General features: G+C 42.5%; 1 long non-coding RNA gene across 1 annotated transcript; it reads right to left on the bottom strand.

Annotated features, from left to right (window-relative positions):
* Positions 1-294: 294 nt before the first annotated feature.
* LOC143781537 (uncharacterized) lies at positions 295-3,844 on the bottom strand. Its single transcript, XR_013216753.1, has 2 exons — positions 3,204-3,844; positions 295-2,583 (listed from the first exon to the last, which is right to left on the bottom strand). It is a non-coding gene; the product is annotated as an uncharacterized LOC143781537 (long non-coding RNA).
* Between the last annotated feature and the right edge of the window lie 18,378 nt (positions 3,845-22,222).

Raw genomic sequence — 22,222 nt, 5'->3', positions numbered from 1 at the left:
TAATCTCATGTCATAGATGATGGTTTTCTCGTGGATAATATCTATATATGTGTTGGGAAAAATATAATCATTTTAATGCCTTGCCTCCATTGTTCGAACACCTGACCTTTCCATGAGATTCATGTATTTATTTTGACATTGTCTTTGTATACATGTAACTTGCGACATGTTGGTTTATGAAAATCATTTATGTACAATTTGGGCTGTGTTATTGTAATGTACTTTACTATTGTTTTGTTTCAAAATGTGAACAATTTGAGATTGGTAATATGCTTTTCACATTAAAAAAACACATCAGATTTAAAGAAAATGATTTTTATTGAAAAATTTCTAATTATTATACAAACAGATATTCTATTTCTAATACATGTACAAAGAGATATTAAAATCAAGCGAAAGACAAAGGAATTATATTTTCTTCCACAGTATCTCACCCTTATTACCATTTCATTATCACCCATTATGTAAGCTAGCTATGCTCCTGCCTATCGTGAAATGACCCCTGTTGACAGCCCATACTTCATGAAGTATACAGCTAGTCTGCATAGATCATGGGATGTCAGACATCCATTCCTGGCTGCCTTATAGTTGCCACTTCATCTAAGCATTCCCTACACTTTATTAAAGTATACACACAAATACATTAATTCTTATCTGAGGCCATGTTCACACTTAGCGGTTTTTACCGCGGATCCGCGGCGATTTTGATGCTGCGGGTCCGCAGCAGTTTCCGCAAACTGCAGTGCACATGCTGCGGGAAAAAACGCGCAGAAACGCAGTGGTTTAAAACCCGCAGCATGTCACTTCTTTGTGCAGAATCGCAGCGATTCTGCACCAATAGAAATGCATTGAACCGCTTACTTCCCGCATGGGGCTGTGCCCACGTTGCGGGAAGTAAGCGGATAATGTGCGGGTGGTACCCGGGGTGGAGGAGAGGAGACTCTCCTCCAGGCCCTGGGAACCATAAATAGTGTAAAAAAAAAAGAAATGAAATAAAAAATGATGTTATGCTCACCTCACAGCGCTGCCCGCGGCCGTCCGGTCTTCGGTTTGCTGTGCGAGCAGGACCTGTGGTGACGTCGCGGTCACATGACCGTGACGTCACGAAGGTCCTTCTCGGCACAGCATCTTTGGAACCGGAGCGCTGCGTGCAGCGCTGAGGAGATCCGGACATCAGAGGGGGTGAGTATAACCGATTTTTATTATTTTTATCATTAGTATTGATGCTGCTTATTGCTGCATATGCAGCATCAATAGTACAGGAGTAATCCCGCAGTGGAAACCGCGGAACAAACCGCGATAAATCTGCAGGGATAACCGCAGCGGTTTTGCCCTGCAGATTTATCAATTCCGCTGCGGGATAAACCTGCAGAGCACACAGCAAAGTGTGAACATGGCCTAATAGGATGACGACAGCTGTCCAGACCTGCATCCCACCACAAGGACCACTCCGGAGTAATCCCTGGGGAATGAAATCATCCTCAGTGACAAAAAGTGAGGGACTAGCGCCCTGTCTCAGGGCATTGCCTCTTCTAGAGTGCTGCTCAAACTGTTGGGGTGCAGCTGTGGGACCCTATTTTCAGAGATGATGTCCTCCACCCACTCTCAAAAAGCTGAAAGGGTCTTCAGGAGAGATGGATAGTCGAGCTAGGCTATCAGACGGTCACCTCTGTAGCTGTAATGTCATCCATCCTAAGGTTCCATTCAGGGGCGGACATATCATTGGTGCAACTTCTGCAGTAGCACAGGGACCCAAGAAGTAAGGGGGCCAATTTGCACCTCCAAAGCGGGTGGAATTGTGCATTTTGATGAGTTATTATGCTGCAAAGGGCCCATATATTGTACTTGCACAGGGGACTTTTCCTTTTGATAGCTTCATTATCACACATTATGTAAGCTAGCTATGCTCCTGCCTATCGTGAAATGACCCCTGTTGACAGCCCATACTTCATGAAGTATACAGCTAGTCTGCATAGATCATGGGATGTCAGACATCCATTCCTGGCTGCCTTATAGTTGCCACTTCATCTAAGCATTCCCTACACTTTATTAAAGTATACACACAAATACATTAATTCTTATCTAATAGGATGACGACAGCTGTCCAGACCTGCATCCCACCACAAGGACCACTCCGGAGTAATCCCTGGGGAATGAAATCATCCTCAGTGACAAAAAGTGAGGGACTATCGCCCTGTCTCAGGGCATTGCCTCTTCTAGAGTGCTGCTCAAACTGTTGGGGTGCAGCTGTGGGACCCTATTTTCAGAGATGATGTCCTCCACCCAACTCTCAAAAAGCTGAACGGGTCTTCAGGAGAGATGGATAGTCGAGCTAGGCTATCAGACGGTCACCTCTGTAGCTGTAGTGTCATCCTTCCTATGGTTCCAATCAGGTGCGGACATATCATTGGTGAAACCTGTGCACATGAGCCCAAGAGGTAAGGCGGCTCATTTCCACCTCCTCAGCAAATGGAATTGTGCATTGTGATGAGCTATTGGGCTGCAAATGGCTCATGTATTGTTCTTGCACAGGGGCCCTCTTCTGTCTGTGTCCACCAGTCGTCCTATTGTATAATTCATTTCCTGCAATAAGAAACACATGACATAAATAAATCAAGATCAATACAATCAGTGCTATCACTACTACTATGGGCTTTAGCAAAGTCGAGAGTATATTGATTAAACAAACTCAAATGGACCCCATCCATGAGAAGAGATTCCTTCCCTCTTTGAATAAATCTCTGGCTTTTTGTTGCAGCTCCTTTACTTTATGCATGTTGAATTATGTGCATCTTCAATCTTGTAGCAGCATCCCTCACCTACAACAGCACAAGTTCCACCTTTCATTGCTAACAGGTAGTCAAGAGCCATTATGCTGTGAAGGGGCTACCTTCCACATTTGGTGGCATCACAAGTAGTAGCTGATGGGAACGAAACGAACAACCAAAACATTCCGTGACATGAAAAATAAGGGCTAATGTGGGCGAAGCCAACGACCAGAAAAATTCCTTATTTCACCATAAACAGTCTGCACTTCATTACATAAAATTAACATATAGCTTTAATAGTTAATATTAAAATCATGACATTACGAAGAAAGCAAAATTTTGTACGTAAAAAAGTAGAACCACCACCATGCACCTTGGTGTGCACAGAAAGAGGCGAGGGGGACGGTGCCTCACCCTGTTCAATCACTACCTTACCCTGCCTTGCAGCGGAGGTTGGCACCCTATAGTTGCACAAGTGGCGTCTCCCGTTCACCATCCGATGGGTGACCCTTCTGGCCCTGTTGGTAAGAGAGGTCTAAATGATCTATTTACACATTAGTATCACAGTAATGTCTCAGGTGCCAGGTGCAGAACACACAACATTTTATCCCTCAGATAAATGCATAGTCTCCCAAACAGCCTATGTAAGAAACAACAATGCTAATGTGCTAGGTGCATCTGAGCAAAATAATAGGGATATGGGATACACATATAGGAGATGATGTTGCTCTCACTTTTTGGATAGCCGTCTGGACGAAGAAACACAATAGGGGGTAAAAAAGACACATATATATATATACATCTTGTTTTTCAAAAACTATGTTTTGGCAGATGATGAAGCTTTACAAGATACACCCTAATACTGAGCACTAGAGGCTATAAGTAGTGTTATCCACACAGTCTCCCCACAATTGCGCTGCTGTGCAGGCGTACTCACCTCTCTCTCCACTAACTACAACCCTCAAATAGAATGTTGGCTCCGGAGATCCTTATAGAATGTGAGTGATGTCATAATGCAAGGGGGCGGAGTCAGAAACCTCAACATTCCGTGACATCAGCAGCAGGAGCAGCAGCAGTTATTTAAAGGGACCAGACCAGGCCATGCAACCAATTCATTGCCATATAGATGAAATGGACTCTTAATATCCACCTTGACCCTCAAACCTTTTACAAAGTGCCACAATGTCATTATTGCCACACAATCTGATTCCAGAATAGTTTCCACTTGAACAGTGATAAATGTATAATAATAAACCATATACCCCAGTAATACAAAAGATTAGATTATATGGGTGGTTGGATGGGGAGGAGAGGACACTATAGACAATATTACTATATACGAGGGGTGGGCAATTAAAGGGAATCTGTCACCTACTTTTTCGTATATAAGCTTCAGCCACCGCCATTCTGTAATGCTGTACATAAGCCCCCAATCTAACCTGAAAGATAAGAAAAAGAGGTTATATTATACTCACCTGGGGGGACGGTCCACTGCGGTCTGATCCGATGGGTGTCGCGGACCGGGTCCGGCGCCTCCCATCTTCATGCGATGACGTCCTCTTCCTTGCTTCCTGTCGCGGCTCCTGTACTATATCTGGAAGGAAGGAAGACATGTGGAAGAATGTTTTTACCTGAAGTTATTGGCGATACCAAATGGTCAAACACTCCTGTCCCCCTGCCGCGATGCGCATGTTTCGCCCTGCTTCTTCAGGGGACGCGTGAAGCCACATGTCTTCCTTCCTCTTTTACATCCCACATTTAGAGTACATAACATTGTCTCCACGCATATCTGATTGAGTTTGCTAAACAGTATATAATGGAGTTTGCTAGTAATACTTGAACCCACAGCTACCTCAGATGCACTTATTAAGCACTTTATGTTAACTCCAGTGGCATGAACTGAAAGGAAATTAATAGACAATACTATCATGATATATACTAGTTCTTAGGATTCTATGCAATAGTCATTATTGATCAGGAATTATTTGTTTGTAAACAGATTTCTTTTCATTCTATTGTGGACTCCAATATTTAATGAAATTCCTTTATCATGTACCTTTGTCCCATACAAATGTATTTATGCACAATTTATAATTGTTTACAACTTACCTAAAGGTTAAAATCATCCTACAAATTCCGGCCCCTCTTTCTTTATCTTTTTCTGCTCCTTTCTTTTCACAAAAATTAATTTTTTAATGCATAGTTTAATAAAAGGATTCTTTCAGGGCCAGACTGGGACTGAAAATCAGCCCTGGCACACAAACCAAAGCAGCCCCCATGCAAATCGATGAAATAAGGGGTATCTTTTCTATGCAGCCTCTTCTATACAGTTTGCGGGTGAGAACACTAAATGAGTTAAAAAGATGAAAAATGACAATATACGTCCCTCCTTGTCTCTAAAAGTTGGGAGACACGGCATTGTGTGACTGTGCCTGTGCCCCCACTGACAGTACTTGTTTTGAAAAGGAAAAAAATTGCACCGCGCTGCGAGTGGCTCCAAAATTCGGTCACGAGCACCCACACAAATCTATGGGTGCGTATGACACATTGGACTACAATCTGATTTAAGCGGACACACAGAATGGAGAGGATGGAGAAATTACCATAAGTTCTCTGTCTCCTCCGCACCTGTGAAACCGTTATCTCATGTGAGAGAATCAGATCACCGTAAACTGACACTGATCAAACGCGGATCAGAGTGTGATCAATGTCATTACCACAATCATGTGAACAAGCTCTTAATGATATCACCACATAAAGAAAAAATAAAGGGGTTGTCCCTCTACTAAAAACGGCCAGTCCTCCATCCAGTTCTGCACCAGGAGCTTATTTGGCCAAGAAGATCTGATTTATATAGAGACTGATTGTCCAGCACTGATAGAAATCAGATCTTCATGGACAAATAAGCTCCTGGTGCAAAACTGGCTGGAGGACTGGGAGAAAACGTAATTCTCATCAGCCCCAAAAGTCAGCCACCAGCCAGCTCTGGACCAGAGGAGGGACACATGAGTATGTAAACTGGTTGTCCACTACTTTAACACTGATGACCTATCCTTAGGATAAGTGATCAATGTCTCATTGGTGTTGGTGTGACACCTGGCATCACCGCAAGTCAGCTGCTCTCAGTGCCGGACGGAACTGCTCAGTTACAGAACTGCACAGCACAGCTCAATTTACTGTATAGTGGCCACAACCGGGTTCTGCACATCCGCCCCTTTATTTCAATAGGTACCAAATGTGCATTACCCGCCACTATACAGTAGGTGGAGCTGTGCCATACCTGAGCAGTTCCCACCGGCACCGAGTACATCTAATCTATGGTGGCGCACCCACACAGATCAAACCTTGATCACCTATCCTATAAGGATAGAGCATCGATCTTAAAGCAGTGGACATCTCTTTAAATGTATTAAATTTGTCCTTGAGATAAAATAGACACTAACTCACCCAGTGACCCAAATACCTGCAGATTGGGGCAGGAACGACAAAACACCGCGGCCGACTGCCGAAATCATGAGGCCCCTGAGCAAATGGCCTCATGTACAGTCCTGCATATCTCTGCCTTTTGTCTAAGATCAAGTGTAGTATCTTTCAAAAAGGCGGCTTTGAAAACCAAAAAAGAAAAATAACCCTTAAAAAATACCTTTATTTCTATTTTTAAAATGAAATCAATAAAAAAGTCAAATATGTGAACTAACACCAAAAGAGAATAGGGCTGGGTGTTGGTGGGCCAGTGCAGTGGACCAAAAAACAGGGGGAAAAAATGGGATTACAAATTCCTCATATGACCTTGATAAGATCCTAAATAACCTGTGCCCTACCTAACAGTGGAGGTTGGCACCCTAACCCACGATATGGCGCCCCCACTCCGCGTCGACTGTCCCTTATGTTCCTACACCGCCCTAGCCACTACTCAAACCCAAATCCCTCCACACCATGCATGGATCGCCCCCACGTAAGGGCAAGGGGTACTCGGTACCAGGTCCTTTCTCGGTTCAGGGGAATGTCACGGTGGCCCCGGTCCGGTGGACCCGGTCCGTGGCCCTTTGAGGGGCGCCCAATTAAAGGTGTAGTTTGTTTAGTGTTCGTGACGCCACCTGTGGTATTTGGTCAGGGTGACCGACGCTGCTAGGGGTCCACTGGGGTGATGGAGTGGCAGCTAGATGGTGTACCTTCCCACAGGTGAAGTATGTCCCCAGGGCTTCCCAGATGTGTAGGTGGTGATGGTGGACTATGTAAGGCGCAGTGAATAACGAGGACACAAAGAGTGCAGTCTCTTTACCTTTACTGAGGCTTCAGCATCCACAATCCAGAGCACCGATCACAGAGCAGGCGGAGTCCGGCCGGTCCGAAGGCAAATCCACAGTTCCCTTAGCCAGGAAGAAGTCAGTAGCCTTCCTACTAGCGCCTGTGTGTTGTATTACTTCCCTGTTGAGCACCACGGGATAGTCCTCACAACCTTTGTAGATGTTCTCGAGGTTATTCTTCCTCTCTGTCCCCAGATGGTATGGATAGGACAACCCGTATGACTGGGTAGGCCTGGGGCTTGTTTATAGGGACCCTAGAGACACCCAGACCCCCACAATTTGCCTCCGTGTCTTCTTAGGTTTTGAGGTCGGGCAGCCAACTTGGAATTGACTGTCCTGCCGGTCTCTGAAGTAATGCGTAGAGTCAATTACTCCCTCGGTGTTCCGGCCACCGGCTACGCGCCTCAGAAGGAGGCAGCCTATTTCAGGGCAGAACTCCTCCTGGTGTTTTCTCCTTGTGCTGTGACTTCGGTTCTCACTCTCTACAATACAATTCTCCTCGTGTCCTTTCTTAGGATGCTGCCGCACGTGGGGCAGGCGCAGCTCCGTATCTTTCTGTCTAGTGCATGGCCTCTGTCCGGATCCCACCCCTGACAGGGACCCTCTGTCTGCATCTCAGATGTTCCTCCTTTCCCCCTGTCTGCCTGACAGGTGTTGTCTGGGCAAAGCCCAGGCAGCTTCTCTCTCACTTTCTATCCAGCCCACCAGTTTTACCCTTCTGTGAGGAGTGCCCTACTAGATAGGAGCATGGCTCCCCCTGGTGGTCTGGAGTGTGAAGTGTGTTGTGATGCCGTGATACCTGGTAAGGTGAACTCCTTTAGTGCCATCAGACGTAATATCACTCCCCCTGGTGGAAGAGCGTCATTACTGCAACGACCAGGACTCTGGGGCGCTGCATGCACACAGAAAAACCAGATCTAGCTGAGTGATCTTAGCCTTAAACAGTTTTCTGCCTAAACAATGGGCCAGAAAAATAGGTTTGCCAATCAAATGCGGCTCTAGTTATTTTAGCAATGTGTCAACTAGATGTAGACCACAACTGCATATAATTATGCTCAAAAGATGATAAAAAATGGAGGTATAAGCCAGGGTATTCTATAGATTGATAGTGTTTGTTGACTATAATATAATGTGTGTATAGACAACCAATTAAGCACTTATACACTCCCTGTACTTCAGGTCTACATATGTAATAGATTGCCACAGAATTATATACCTCAGCGACCAGTATAACTTAACATAGCATGCTAGAAAATAGTAAACACCTTGTTCCTTTCTCGATGGAACATAGTTCACCAAGATGCTCTTTTGCTGTATATCATAAATATGTCATCATATAATTTAAACAGCAGCATGCTAGGAACACCATAATAGGTAAACTTGTCTGAGTGAAAACAGCATTCTTTGTCACAGTGTCCTTGTCCCAATGCGTTTCACCCCCTCCTAGTATAGGGGCTCATCAGGGGACCATAAATTGGAGTAGACCATAATGGCAAGATAGTAGATGTACTATAGTAGATGTAGTCCACATCTACTATCTTGCCATTATGGTCTAATCCAATTTATATGTATATACATAAGGGACAGTCGACGCGGAGTGGGGGCGCCATATCGTGGGTTAGAGTGCCAACCTCCACTGATAGGTAGGGCACAGGTTGTTTAGGATCTTAACAGGGTCGTATGAGGAATTTGTCATCCCATTTTTTCCCCCTGTTTTCTGGTCAACTGCACTGGCCCACCAACACCCAACCCTATTCTCTTTTGGTGTTAGTTCACATATTTGACTTTTTTATTGATTTAATTTTAAAAGTAGAAATAAAGGTATTTTTTAAGGGTTATTTTTATTTTTTGGTTTTCTATTTAAGTATACCCTGGTTGTATTCGGTTTGGTTTGCTATAAAAAGGCGGCTGCGGCTTTGGCCTGGGCCGCCTAGTAGATTGATACAATGCACACTTGGGTTTGGCGCTTATTAGTACTCCAGGTGGCTCATATAGTCATCTGGTGGAAAACCTGGCCCCCTAGGATCAATGTCATTGGGCTGGGTAAGTTTTAAAGCCTGAGGAGTGCCCCAGGAGTGGTGACCCTGGGGTTCCTTAACTCATTGGGCCTGGGAAACCCATGAGTTTTGGCACATTTTGCATTGCACTTCAACATTTCTTACTTTTCAAGCAAGCATCCTTAATCCGGACATTCTGGCTAGGATAGGGGAATTTTTAAATTTCCGGTGGAAGGTCCGGCCAACGTTATGTTGTGGAAACCTTCACTTTAACTTATTTCTTTTTCACTGTTTGTGTGTTCACATTTTCACGTGTGTCTTGTCACTTGGATTTGTCGGATGGCTGTTCCCTTATAGGTTCCCTTCTGATAGGTCTAGGGGGGGAATGTGTGTGGCCGTCAGGTTCTGCTCCCCCCTGACTCTACTCTTTTGGGAGGGGAGTCGACAATTGAATGTTCCCAGCTCTCGTTTGGGTAGCAGCCTGATCAGAAGCTGGGAGCACAACCGAGGCTCCCTTGCTCCAGCTGAGGGAGACAGCTTAGTCCCTGACCCTCAATGTGGCCTTCTGGCTCAGAGGGACAGGGAACAGTTTTGGGGTCCCTTCTCCTGTTGGGGAGGGTTTTAAGAGACCAGCATCCAAGTGCACTTTTTTGTGGCACCTTTAGTCACTTTTTTAGTGCACTTGGGTGGACAGCACAATCTTGGGCTTTGGAAAAAAAAAATGGCCCCACATATAGCCCTGCACATATAATGGCCCCACATATAGCCCTGCCCATATAATGGCATCATAGAATCATAGAAAGGTAGAGTTGGAAGGGACCTCCTGGGTCATCTGGTCCAACCCTCTGCTCAAAGCAGGATTGACTAAATCATCCCAGACAGATGTCTGTCTAGACTCTGTTTGAAGACTTCCATTGAAGGAGAACTCACCACCTCTCATGGCAGCCTGTTCCACTCATTGATCACCCTGTCAAAAAAAAAAAATTCCTAATATCTAATCTGTGTCTCCTCCCATTCAGTTTCATCCCATTGCTTCTAGTCTTTCCTTGTGCAAATGAGAATAGAGATGATCCTTCTACAATGTGACAGCCTTAGAGATATTTGTAGACAGCTATTAAGTCTCCTCTCAGTCTTCTTTTTTGCAAGCTAAACATTCCCAAATCCTGTAAACGTTCCTCATAGGACATGGTTTGCAGTAACAGTCACCATTCTGGTCGCTCTTCTCTGAACTTGCTCCAGTTTGTTGATGTCTTTTTTAAAATGTGGTGCCCAAAACTGGACAAAGTATTCCAGATGAGGTCTGACCAAAGAGGAGTAAAAGGCAGTAATGACTTCAATAAGGATTGTGTGAGATACCTTGTCAAATGCTTTGCTGAAGTCAAGATATACTATTTCTACAGCGTTTCCCTGATCCACCCAGTCAGTGATTCTGTCATAGAAGGAAATTAAGTTAGTCTGACATGACTTACTAGTTACAAACCCATGCTGACTCTGTTTAATCACTTCATTCTTATCCAGGTACTTACATACATTTTGTTTAATAATTTGTTCAAAGATCTTTCCTGGTATAGACATCAGACTCACCAGCCTATAGTTCCCTGGGTCCACTTTCTTCCCCTTTTTGAAGATAGGAGCAACATTTGCTCTTCTACTGTCTTCTGGGACTTCTCCTGTTCTCCAAGAATTTTCAAAGATTATGGAGAGTGCTTCAAAAATGTCTTTTGCTAGCTCCTTCAGTACTCTGGGGTGTAATTCATCTGGACCTGGAGACTTGAATTCTTTATGTTAGCTAAGTATTTCCTCACTATCTTTCTGTTTATATATATCCTGGATTCTTCTGGAGAGTGAAGATCAGTTGATGTTACATTTCCTTTCTTAGAGAAAACAGATGCAAAATAGGAATTTAAAAGTTCGGCCTTCTCAACACCCTTTCTTACCATTTTATCATTTCCATCCTGTATCCTGTAAAAATCCTATAGGATCTTTGATGTTTCTTTTACTTTTGATATATCCCCCAGATCCTTTTTTATTGCTTTTGACATCTCTTGCAAGTTTTAATTCATTGTCAGCTTTAGATAATCTGTTTCGTTCCCTTCAGGTTCTACGACAGCATTATATTCTACTTTAGATATGCCTCCCTCTGTCCATTTGATAAACATTTATTTCTTCCTATTTAGCATGTGTTTAAGTTCTGTGTTCATCCATCCTGGTTTCCTTAAATGCTTCCTATTCTTCCCTCTTTTTAGAATTGTTAACGATTGTGCTTTTAGAATCTCATTTTTCAAGATTTCCCATCCTTCCTGGACATTTTTGGATCCCTCCAATTCTCTTTCAGAGTCCCTTAAAATCTGCCTTTCTGAAATCTAACCTTGATGTCTGAGTCTTCACAGGTCTTCCTCCTCTAGTTATCCAAAATGCTAAAATAGTATGGTTGCTGCCTCCTAGGGTCCCAGCTACTCTTACCTTCTCAACAGTTTCCTTCCTGTTTATAAGTATTAGATCCAATGTAGCAGATCCCCTTGTTTTCTCTCCTACGTTTTGGAAGATAAAATTGTCAGCAAGAGAGGATAAGAATTTGCTTGACCTGTTAGTTTTGCCTGAGAGAGATTCCCAACAAATGTCTGGATAGTTGAAATCTCATATGACAACTCTGTCATATTTTTTGGAGAACTTGGTCATTTGATGCATAAAAAGTTCATCCATATCTTCAGCTTGCACAGGCAGCCTGTAGTAAATGCCTACATATAGCCCTGCACATACAATGGCCCCACATATAGCCCTGCACATACAATGGCCCCATATATAGACCTGCACATACAATGGCCCCACATATAGCCCTGCACACATAATGGCCCCACATATAGACCCTGCACATATAATGGCATCACATATAGTCCAGCAAATAAAGGCCCCGCATATAGCCCTGCACAAATGTTGAGGAGAGCCATAAGATCAAATACTTAATTAACCTCAAGACATGAGAGAAGTGACCCATAACGTGTATTGTTTAACCTTACTTAAGCTTTCTCAGATCAAAGTGACACACTATAGATGGCTGCCATTTCCTGTTTCACTACACCATGTGCTGATATCCAAGATGATCAGTGAGACCCTACAGATGGCTGCCATTTCCTGTTTCAGCACACCATGTGCTGATATCCAAGATGATGCCCACCCTGATGACCTCATGGATAAACCCACAGTGACGCGCACCTTGATGACCTCATGGACCAACCCACCCTGATGACCTCATGGATCCACCCACGACTTGCTCATTGCCCAACCCACTAACCAAGGGAATACATATGAACACTCCCATTTTAGAGCTAACCGAGCCCCCCTTACAAGGGTTATATAAACCTGTGTTCTGACTAAATAAAGGCCCTTGGAGCTGAGCCATAGATTGATCAAGGAGAGTTTACATCTGACTGTGTGTCTGTCTGATGTTATTTCTTTAGTGCGCACCTGATCAATATCCATTAGGCCAGGAGTAGGCAACTGGAATGAACATTTATTAATTGTTCAACCTAACATATTTGGCAGCCCAACGTGGGGCCAGCAGAGGAAGAGCCCTGAACCCTGAGGACTGGCGAATGGAACGGCAGGACACGCTGAATACCCCGAACCTGGAGACTGATCACCTCCTTATCAGAACACAGTAAGTCTGCAGAGTTTTATAATCTGTAGTCTTTACCTGTGTCCTTCGGGGTATCCTGTGCAGATTGCCTGACAGTGTCCGGTTTTTGCGGTATCTGTAAGACGGCAGAAGGGTCTCTACGCTGCTGGTCATTTAATTGCAAGAACCGTCACATGTTTTAGTTGCCTACTGCCTGTTACATGTTGTGAAGAGGGGAGATGACTGGTAGTTAAGAGAGCAAGCGGATTTTTCAGTGTTTAAAAAAAATATATTGTCTGTGGTACAGTAAACGGTTGTCACCTGTGATATGGTTTTCAGTTCTGTATAGGAGAAACTAGGACCTGGAGTAAATTGACTCGGCCTAGTAGGGGCCCGTTAACTTGGAGTGAGATGACTCAGTTTGGCACCTAATAAATTGTGTAGCGGCCCGTAAACATGGAGTGAGATGACTCAGTTGGTGCCTAATAAATTTAGTTTTGCCTTGTGACTTGGAGTGAATTGACTCAGCACGGGGCCTGGTAATTTAGGAGTAATTTGATTAAGTAGGGAATAATTGGTTTGTAAAGGACGGAACACGGAAGACAGACAGGGAGCACGTGACAAGAAGGAATAGGAAGTGAGTGCTGCAGATTCAGTTCTCTTTAGAATCTCAGGTTTGAGTCATCTCCCCAGTCTTATTGTTTGTTTTGTATTTGTTATCTTGAGATATATATATATATATATATATATATATATATATATATATATATATATATATATATATATATATATATATATATCTCTATAGAAAGATGGAGAAATTAATGCAGTTCTGCCGTATTGGCACTAAGCCAAATTCAGATGGCAAGTTAGACTCGTGTACATTAGTGGCGAATTGTGAAGGGAAGAGTCATGTTAAACAATGTAAAAAGCTTATGAAGTTGTGTGGAATGCCAGAAGGGGGGAGGTTACAGCCCCTGGAGTGGAAGATTGTCTTAAGGAAAAAAAAAAGGTACCCTAGAAGATAATGGATTGTTGTCTACTGCTAAGGCATGGGAAAGAGTCTCTGAAAGAGGCTCAAAGGGAGGCAAAGGATGGCTCAGAGGAAAGCAAAGGATAGCTCAGAGGAAGGATGGCAAAGGACGGCTCAGATGAAAGCAAAGGATGGCACAGAGATAGGCAAAGTGTGGTTTAGAGGAAGGCGAAGGATGGCTCATAAGAAAGCAAAGGATAGCTCAGAGGAAGGCAAAGGATGGCTCAGAGAAAGGAAGGCAAGTGATGGCTCAGAGGAAGGCAAAGGATAGCTCAGAGGAAGGAAGGCAAGTGATGGCTCAGAGGAAGGCAAAGGATAGCTCAGAGGAAGGAAGGCAAGTGATGGCTCAGAGGAAGGAAGGCAAAGGATGGCTCAAAGAAAGGCAAAGAATGGCTAAGAGTAAGGCAAAGGATGGCTCAGGGGAAAGAAAAGGATACCTCATAGAAAAGCAAAGGATGGCTCAGAGGAAAGCAAAGGATAGCTCAGAGAAAGGAAGGCAAGTGATGGCTCAGAGGAAGGCAAAGGATAGCTCAGAGGAAGGAAGGCAAGTGATGGCTCAGAGGAAGGCAAAGGATAGCACAGAGGAAGGAAGGCAAGTGATGGCTCAGAGGAAGGCAAAGGATAGCTCAGAGGAAGGAAGGCAAGTGATGGCTCAGAGGAAGGAAGGCAAAGGATGGCTCAAAGAAAGGCAAAGGATGGCTAAGAGTAAGGCAAAGGATGGCTCAGGGGAAAGAAAAGGATACCTCATAGGAAGGCAAAGGATGGCTCAGAGGAAAGCAAAGGATAGCTCAGAGGAAGGAAGGCAAATTATGGCTCAGGGGAAAGCAAAGGATGGCTCAAAGAAAGCCAAAGGATGGCTTAGAGGAAGGCAAAGGAATGCTCAGGGGAAAGCAAATGATGGCTCAGAGGAAAGCAAATGGTGGCTCAAAGAAAGGCCAAAGATGGCTTAGATGAAGGCAAAGGATGGATGGCTCAGAGGAAGGCATAGGATGGGTCAGGGGAAGCATGTCTTACACGCGAAACAGCTGTCAGCCACATTGTCTCTACAATCTCTGTTTAAAACCGCAAATAAAGCTTATTTTAACACACAGGTGAGTGCCCATTCTCTCCCTACATTAAAAACTATTTATCTTGAGGTTTTTTTTAAGTTAACTTCACTTGTTCAGCATTATGGCTGTGGTTTTCCTCATTCACTAATTTCTTATTGCAGCCTAATTCATCATTTGTGACTTTTGGAAAAGTTGCAAAATTTGTGCTCAATTGTACTCCAGTGCCTTAGTAGAGTACTAACACTTGACATGTTGCAACTTTTTGCAATAAAAACATCACAAAATAGAAAAGAAAAAAATTTGCAAAATTCATCAAACTGCTTGCAGTATAATGAAGTTGGAACTGAATAATAACAATAACCAGCCACATAACTTTACAGTAGAAATGTTAAGGTGCATTTCATTTACGCTACACAATAATAGCATACGATGATCCATAGGAATTCTTGTTTCACGATAACCGTGCAGTCTAAACTGTCTACCTCTCACCAGAAAAATGTGCAAAATCCTCATTTATTGGTTGAAGTGATCTTTTTTTCTGCACAAGGTCTTGTTCTCAGCAGGACATCATCCCGCGTAAACAGGGAAATGTGCTGCCGAGAACAATGGCAGCCTGTCCACTGAACGATCTAGAGTTGATTGTGCATTTGAAGCGGGGTCAGCTCCCGAGTACTATGCCATGGTAAAACAAAAGAGCCATGGCTGTGTACAAATATCTGTAACCAACTAATATTTGTTCCACTTTTTGGAGGATTTCTCTAGGAACAGCTATGGGATGAACAAGATAAGAAGCCCTCGGTCGACCTCAGTATCTTCCAAGATTAACTCAATGCCAATAACGGCTATTTCATTAGTAAGGAACATTATACTCCCGTCCAATTCCAAGACTATAGTTTACAGTTTTATCAATGATCGGAGACATAATATGCCTGCTAATGAGGAAGCGGAGCGCTGGACTGTTTAATGTCCATATCTCTGATATAATTGTATATTCGCTAATGACAGTTATGTGCTTTATGTTCAATAAACTCATTTACTTCATTACCTTATCTGTTGTTCCCGGCAAGCGAAACGTGTTGTTACGATCCAATACAGAATGAATGTTTCTGGAATGCCGAGTCTTCACTACTAGGTATGGGGACAAGATCCTGTATATGTGGATGTGATTTATGTGCTGTTTTCTAGTGTGCAATCTGTATTGTAGTAATGAGCTGGTCAATTAACGGAGTAATTTAATAAGGCAATGCAAGGCAAAATGTGCACAAAGTGTCGGACTGATATTTTCATTTCATACGTACAAATATAGTTCCATGTAGTTCCATGCATAGTTTGCTGTGGGTGAACCTACAGAGCTAAATTTTGGGGATCTTAAAGATGACACTTCACCTCATTTTTCATGTTCTACTGAAGACACAATGTAATAATGGCTGTAGAACAGTATACTTTTTTTCTGTTGTTCTTTTCTTTTATTTTGCCTCTCCATTGCAGAGATATTAGCAAAGTATTTGGCACCTAATGAGTAACTTTTCTTAAAATTCAAGTGGGTGATGTAGTATAGTTTTCACTGGGGGCGTGTACTTCTTCCCCCTGTAAGATGATGACCAATCATAAGCAGGCAGCAACATTCACAGGAAAGAAGAACACGCCCCCACCATAGCTTAGAGCAGGTTTCTCAGTGTATAAAATGTATGAAACAGTCCTGGTCTCCTGGTCTGGCGTATGGCATGATTAGAAATCATAGATTACTAGCACCTTTCAGATAAGGTCCCTGTGAGGGAAAGGGGCAACACAGGTGAATTTAGCTGTGCTAGATGACAAACCCTTCTACCAAATTTCCTCCTCTAATGGAATTGCACACTTTGCTATACTGTTCCTCCCCTCTGTCTGTCCAGAAATGATAGCTCAATGTGTCAGTATTACACTTATGTCTGCTGTGAGATGTCTTTGAGATGTCAAAGAATCACAGAATGCACACAATAAAGATGAAAATGGAGTGCACCAGGTGTTTTGATTAAGGTTTATGCAATTATTATGAAATTTCCTTTATGAATTTGACAGTCACTTTAAAGAAGACCTAATTAACAAATTGAGTTAAATACCTTGTAATCATCCCTTAGCTTCCCTGATCCTGCTGTTTTTTTTACGTTTTACATGTTTGCATCCTTCCATTGCACCAGTTCATGTTTATTTCTTCTGGAGCACAATATGTGAAATCTCTACTTACAGATTAACTGGGCATTTTTTTTTCAGAGTCTTCTTTGGAGGTGTTTGCTTTCACTCGTCCCTCCCAATCACAGCACAGCGGCATCTGTTACTTGTAGACTGCTAGAGAAGCTGGTGAGCTGTGATTGGCAATGTTTGGGAAGGAGGGGTCAAAGCGTGTACCCCAGAGAAGACTCTGCAGAAAGGCCAACTTTGTCTGCAAGCAGTTTCACATATTGTGGGCCAAAAGAAACAAATATAAACATCTCTGCAATGGAACAATGCAGCCAAAATGGAAAAAGAGCAAAGGGATCTCATTGTTGAAAGGCATCAGTCTTGAGATCGGTGCAAAAACATTTCCAAAGTATTAGCTATACCATGGAACACTGCGAAGACAATCATCAGGAAGAAAATTGGTCCACGATGCAGCCCAGACGTCTAAAGCAACATTAAAGGAGCTGCAGGAATTTCTGGCAAGTACTGGTTGTGTACTGCATGTGACAACAATCTCCCGTATTCTCCCTATTCTAGGTTTAATCATACTACCTAATGTCCAGTGTTCGCGTTTCTTCCATCACATGTATGGTTTACTGTTATCTCCTATTTTTAATTGTTCTTAAAAATTTTCTTGTATCTGAATAAAAAATTAGTTTATACCCAAGTTTACTGATGTTGGAGGACTTTGTTGTTTCTTTCATTCTACTGGTTCACATACGGTCCTCCGTGTGTATTTTGGGGCTATTCTTTTTTGTTTAAGGTTAGTAACTAGTAGCACCCCTTTTTTGAAAGTATCACAGCTTGTAAACACTTATTGCAGCCAGCCAAGTGTCTTTCAATTCTTGTTTGAGGAATTTTCATTCATTCTTTCTTGGAAAATTCTTCCAGTTCTGTGAGACTCCTGGGTCGTCTTGCATGCACTGCTATTTTGAGGTCTAGCCACATATTTTCAATGATAAGATCAGGGGACTGTGAGGGCCATTGTAAAATCTTCAACTTGCACCTTTTGAGGATTTTGACATGTGTTTAGGATCATTATTAATGTTGCGCTAACGTGCTCGGATAAGGTGTTATTCGAACATGTTCGGGTGCTATCAGAGTGTCTTTGGCATGCTTGAATACTATGTTCGAGTCGCCACAGCTATATGTCTCATGGCTATTCGACAGCCACAAAACATGCAGGGATTACCTAACAAGCAGGCAATCCCTGCATGTTTTGTGGCTGTTGACTGGGGACTCAAACATAGCATGATTGATCCACCCCATGCTTAATTGTTGTCGAGATGTTCTTTTCTTGAAATTCTGCATCCTTTTTTCTCCACACAAACTTTTCATCATTGTGGCGAAAGAGTTCCATTTTAACCTCATCAGTCCACAGGACTTGTTTCCAAAATGCATCAGGCTTGTTTAGATATTCATTTGCATACTTCTGATGCTGAATTTTATGGTGAGGACGCAGGAGAGGTTTTCTTATGATGACTCTTCCATGAAGGCCATACTTGTGCAAATTTATGCAATCACATTATTATAGTTATTTATTTTTTCTGATAAGCCTGAAAAGATTTCAATGTATTTTTCTACTCAATTGTTCACATTATGAGCGATATTAAAGATAGAAAACATTCAGAAATGATTCTTCTTTGTATAATTTTTTTACATTACAAAAACCTGCCATTTTAACAGGTGTTTGTAGACATTATATTTCCACTGTAGCAACCACACTTCTGCCCAACATCACAAGCAGACAGATTTCTCTTTAATTTTTCCTGTAATTCAATAATACACAAGAAACTTTGTAATATATCCTATTACAGAAATTGACTACTTTCTCCTCCTGGACTGATAAGTCATTTTAAAGTTCTCAATTCTCAGAGACTATCTGTCTTCAGTGAATACAGACTTTCCCATTTCTGAGAAAGGAAATGACAGTTTGCGCTTATAAAGTTCTATGGAGAAATGTAACTATCATTTTCAGGAAATCTTGCAGTAAAGTATCTGTGTCTGCTGCTAGCTCCTCCTCTCCATAGAATTTTAAAAGCACCAACTATCTCTTATGTCATAATGTAAATATCTGTCTTTAGTTAGTACAGATTTTATTGATTTTACACATAACATGACACTGAAAGATCAGTCCAGAAGGAGAAAGAAGCAGATTTTTTTGATAAGATATGTTACAAAGTTGCTTATTTTCATGTGTATCATTGATTTATGTAGAGATGAGCCAATCTTTTGAAATTCAAATTCGCCCACTATGCTGAATTTTTACAAAAAATTACATTTGTGGCGAATATATTTACTCAGATTTTAATACTGGAAAGCTTGTAATTGCTGGGAAAATACACATGGGGGAAAGGTGAGAGAGGACCCTGCTGAGCATAAGAGCTTACAATCTACAGTAGTGAGAAAGCGAGAGAGAGAGAGGTCACCACTGACCATAAGAGCTTAAAAAGTACATTAACTGACACTGATATCAGATTTTTTTTAATCTAAAAAAATATAGTGATGGCTTGCTACTTTCTAGTGCATTAAGAATAAAGAAAAAATGTCTAATTCATATGCAGCAGGGTAAATGCCAGCTACACCATATCACTAATCAATCAAACAAAATCTGGCACCTCTCATATCTCTGTCTTCTCCTTTTAAATGAATCTCTGTATTATTCCCAGACTACTATACAACTTTTTTTCCACTGCTGCACTTGTACAACACACAGTGTCTGGAAGAGATGACAAATGTTTTAGGGCTTTCTCTTCCCATCTCTCTTGCTGAGACGAGATATCGACTTATTATCCTGAATCACCCTACAATGAATGCTGTATTCGCTTCCTTGACTTTTATAATGGCTCTGAGAATCCCTCCTGATTAGCTCTGTTGCATGGCTTAATGAGCAAGGCCATGTAGCTACACCTGTAGTTTTCTTTCTGTAAAATGGAGCCAGGCATTTTTTTAATAGACTCGCTCATTTCAACTCCCTAAACCTGCTTTCAGAAAACTTGACCAACTAGGTCAGAATGTAAGAAGTTCTCTCCTTTATTCCAGGAGCTCCCAAAATAGAAGAACTGACAAGTATCCATCTCTGTACTAGAAATGACATAAAATATTTGCAGTACCCAGTTGTGATTTTTGGTCCAGAAATCTGCTCTGCAGCCAAGCTCAACTGGCATCCTCAGCCCAACATCTCATGGGCACCTCTGTTGCTTCCTAGATGTCAAAACATCATGATATCGCATAAGGCCTAGTCACCAGACTTCACTCAAGGTCATGCATTATGATGTCGTGGGCCCTAGGAAGACAGCCAGGAAATGTTGGGCCAAGGATCCCAGCCACAGAAGTGAATTCAAGAGAAACATGAAGTAGCCTGGAGTAGAGTCTACAGGAAACAGGAATAAGGCTGGAATAGACTCTACAGGAAACTTGGAAGTAGTTTGGAGCAGACCCTACATTAAATAGGAAGTTGTCTGGAGCAGACACTACAGGAAAAAGGAAGTAGGCTGGAATAGACTATACAGAAAACAGGAAGAAGCCTGTTGTAGATTCTACAGGAAACAGGATGTGGTCATAGAATATTGGAGTTGGAAAAGGACCTCAAGGGTCATCATGCCCACTCCCCTGCTCAATGCAGGATTCATTAAACCTTCTTAGACAGATGTCTATCCGGCCTCTGTTTGAAGACTTTCATTGAAGGAGAGCTCACCACCTCTTGTGGCAGCCTGTTCCACTCATTGATCACCCTCACTGTCAAAAAGTTTTTTTCTAATGTCTAATCTGTATATTCTCCTTTTCAGTTTCATTCCATTGCTTCTCGTGTTTCCATGTACAAATGAGAATAAGGATGATCCCTCTACACTGTGGCAGCCCTTCAGATATTTGTAGAAGGCTATTAAGTCTCCTTTCTCCTTTTAGCCTTATATTTTGCAAGGTAAACATTCCCAACTCCTTTAGTCGCTCCTCGTAGGACATCCTTTGCAGTCTTCTCGCCATTCTGGTAGCTTTTCTCTGAACTTGCTCCAGTTTTTCAATATCTTTTTGAAAATGTGGTGCCCAGAACTGGACACAGTATTCCAGATGAGGCCTGACCAAAGAGGAGTGATCTAGACTCTATGCTTCTCTTAATACAACGTAGAACTGTTTGCTTTTTTTTGCTGCTGCATCACACTGTTGACTCATGTGCAGTCTGTGATCTATTAATGTACCCAAGTCTTTTTCACATGTGCTTTTGCTCAGTTCTATTCCTCCCATTCTGTAGATGTAATTTTTGCTTTTCTTTCCCAGATGTAGAATTTTGCATTTCTCCCTGTTAAATACCATTCTATTAGTCAGTGCCTATTGTTCAAGTTTATCTAGATCATTCTGAATCCTTTCTCTGTCTTCTCTAGTGTTAGCTATCCCTCCTAGCTTTGCATCGTCTGCAAATTTGATTGGTTTACCTTCAGTTCCCTTATCTAGATCATTTATAAAAATGTTGAACAACACTGGGGCCAAGACAGAGCCTTGTGGTACCCCACTTGAAACACTCTTCCAATTGAATGTGCAACTATTTATTATCACTAGTGTTGAGCGATACCTTCTGATACTTGAAAGTATCGGTATCGGATAGTATCGGCCGATACCCGAAAAATATCGGATATCGCCGATACTGATACCCGATACCAATACAAGTCAATGGGACACCAAGTATCGGAAGGTATCCTGGATGGTTCCCAGGGTCTGAAGGAGAGGAAACTCTCCTTCAGGCCCTGGGATCCATATTAATGTGTAAAATAAAGAATTAAAATAAAAAATATGGATATACTCACCTCTCCGACGGCCCCTGGACCTTACCGATGTAACCGGCAGCCTCCGTTCCTAAGAATGAGCGCGTGAAGGGCCTTCGATAACGTCGCGGCTTCTGATTGGTCGCGTGACCGCTCATGTGACCGCTCATGCGACCAATCACAAGCCGCGACGTCATCGAAGGTCCTTCACGCGCTCATTCTTAGGAACGGAGGCTGCCGGTTACATCGGTAAGGTCCAGGGGCCGCCGGAGGGGTGAGTATATCCATATTTTTTATTTTAATTCTTTATTTTTTACATGAATATAGATCCGATTCCGATTTCCGATATCACAAAAGTATCAGAACTCGGTATCAGAATTCCGATACCGCAAGTATCGGCCGATACCCGGTACTTGCGGTATCGGAATGCTCAACACTAATTATCACCCTTTGAGTACGATCACTGAGCCAGCTTTTAACCCACCTAACCGTAGCCTTG

The sequence above is a fragment of the Ranitomeya variabilis genome, chromosome 6, assembly GCF_051348905.1.
Source record: "Ranitomeya variabilis isolate aRanVar5 chromosome 6, aRanVar5.hap1, whole genome shotgun sequence".
Taxonomy (NCBI): Eukaryota; Metazoa; Chordata; class Amphibia; order Anura; family Dendrobatidae; genus Ranitomeya; species Ranitomeya variabilis.
Note: the sequence above shows the minus strand (reverse complement) of the source record. Positions and strands in the feature narration are given on the sequence as shown.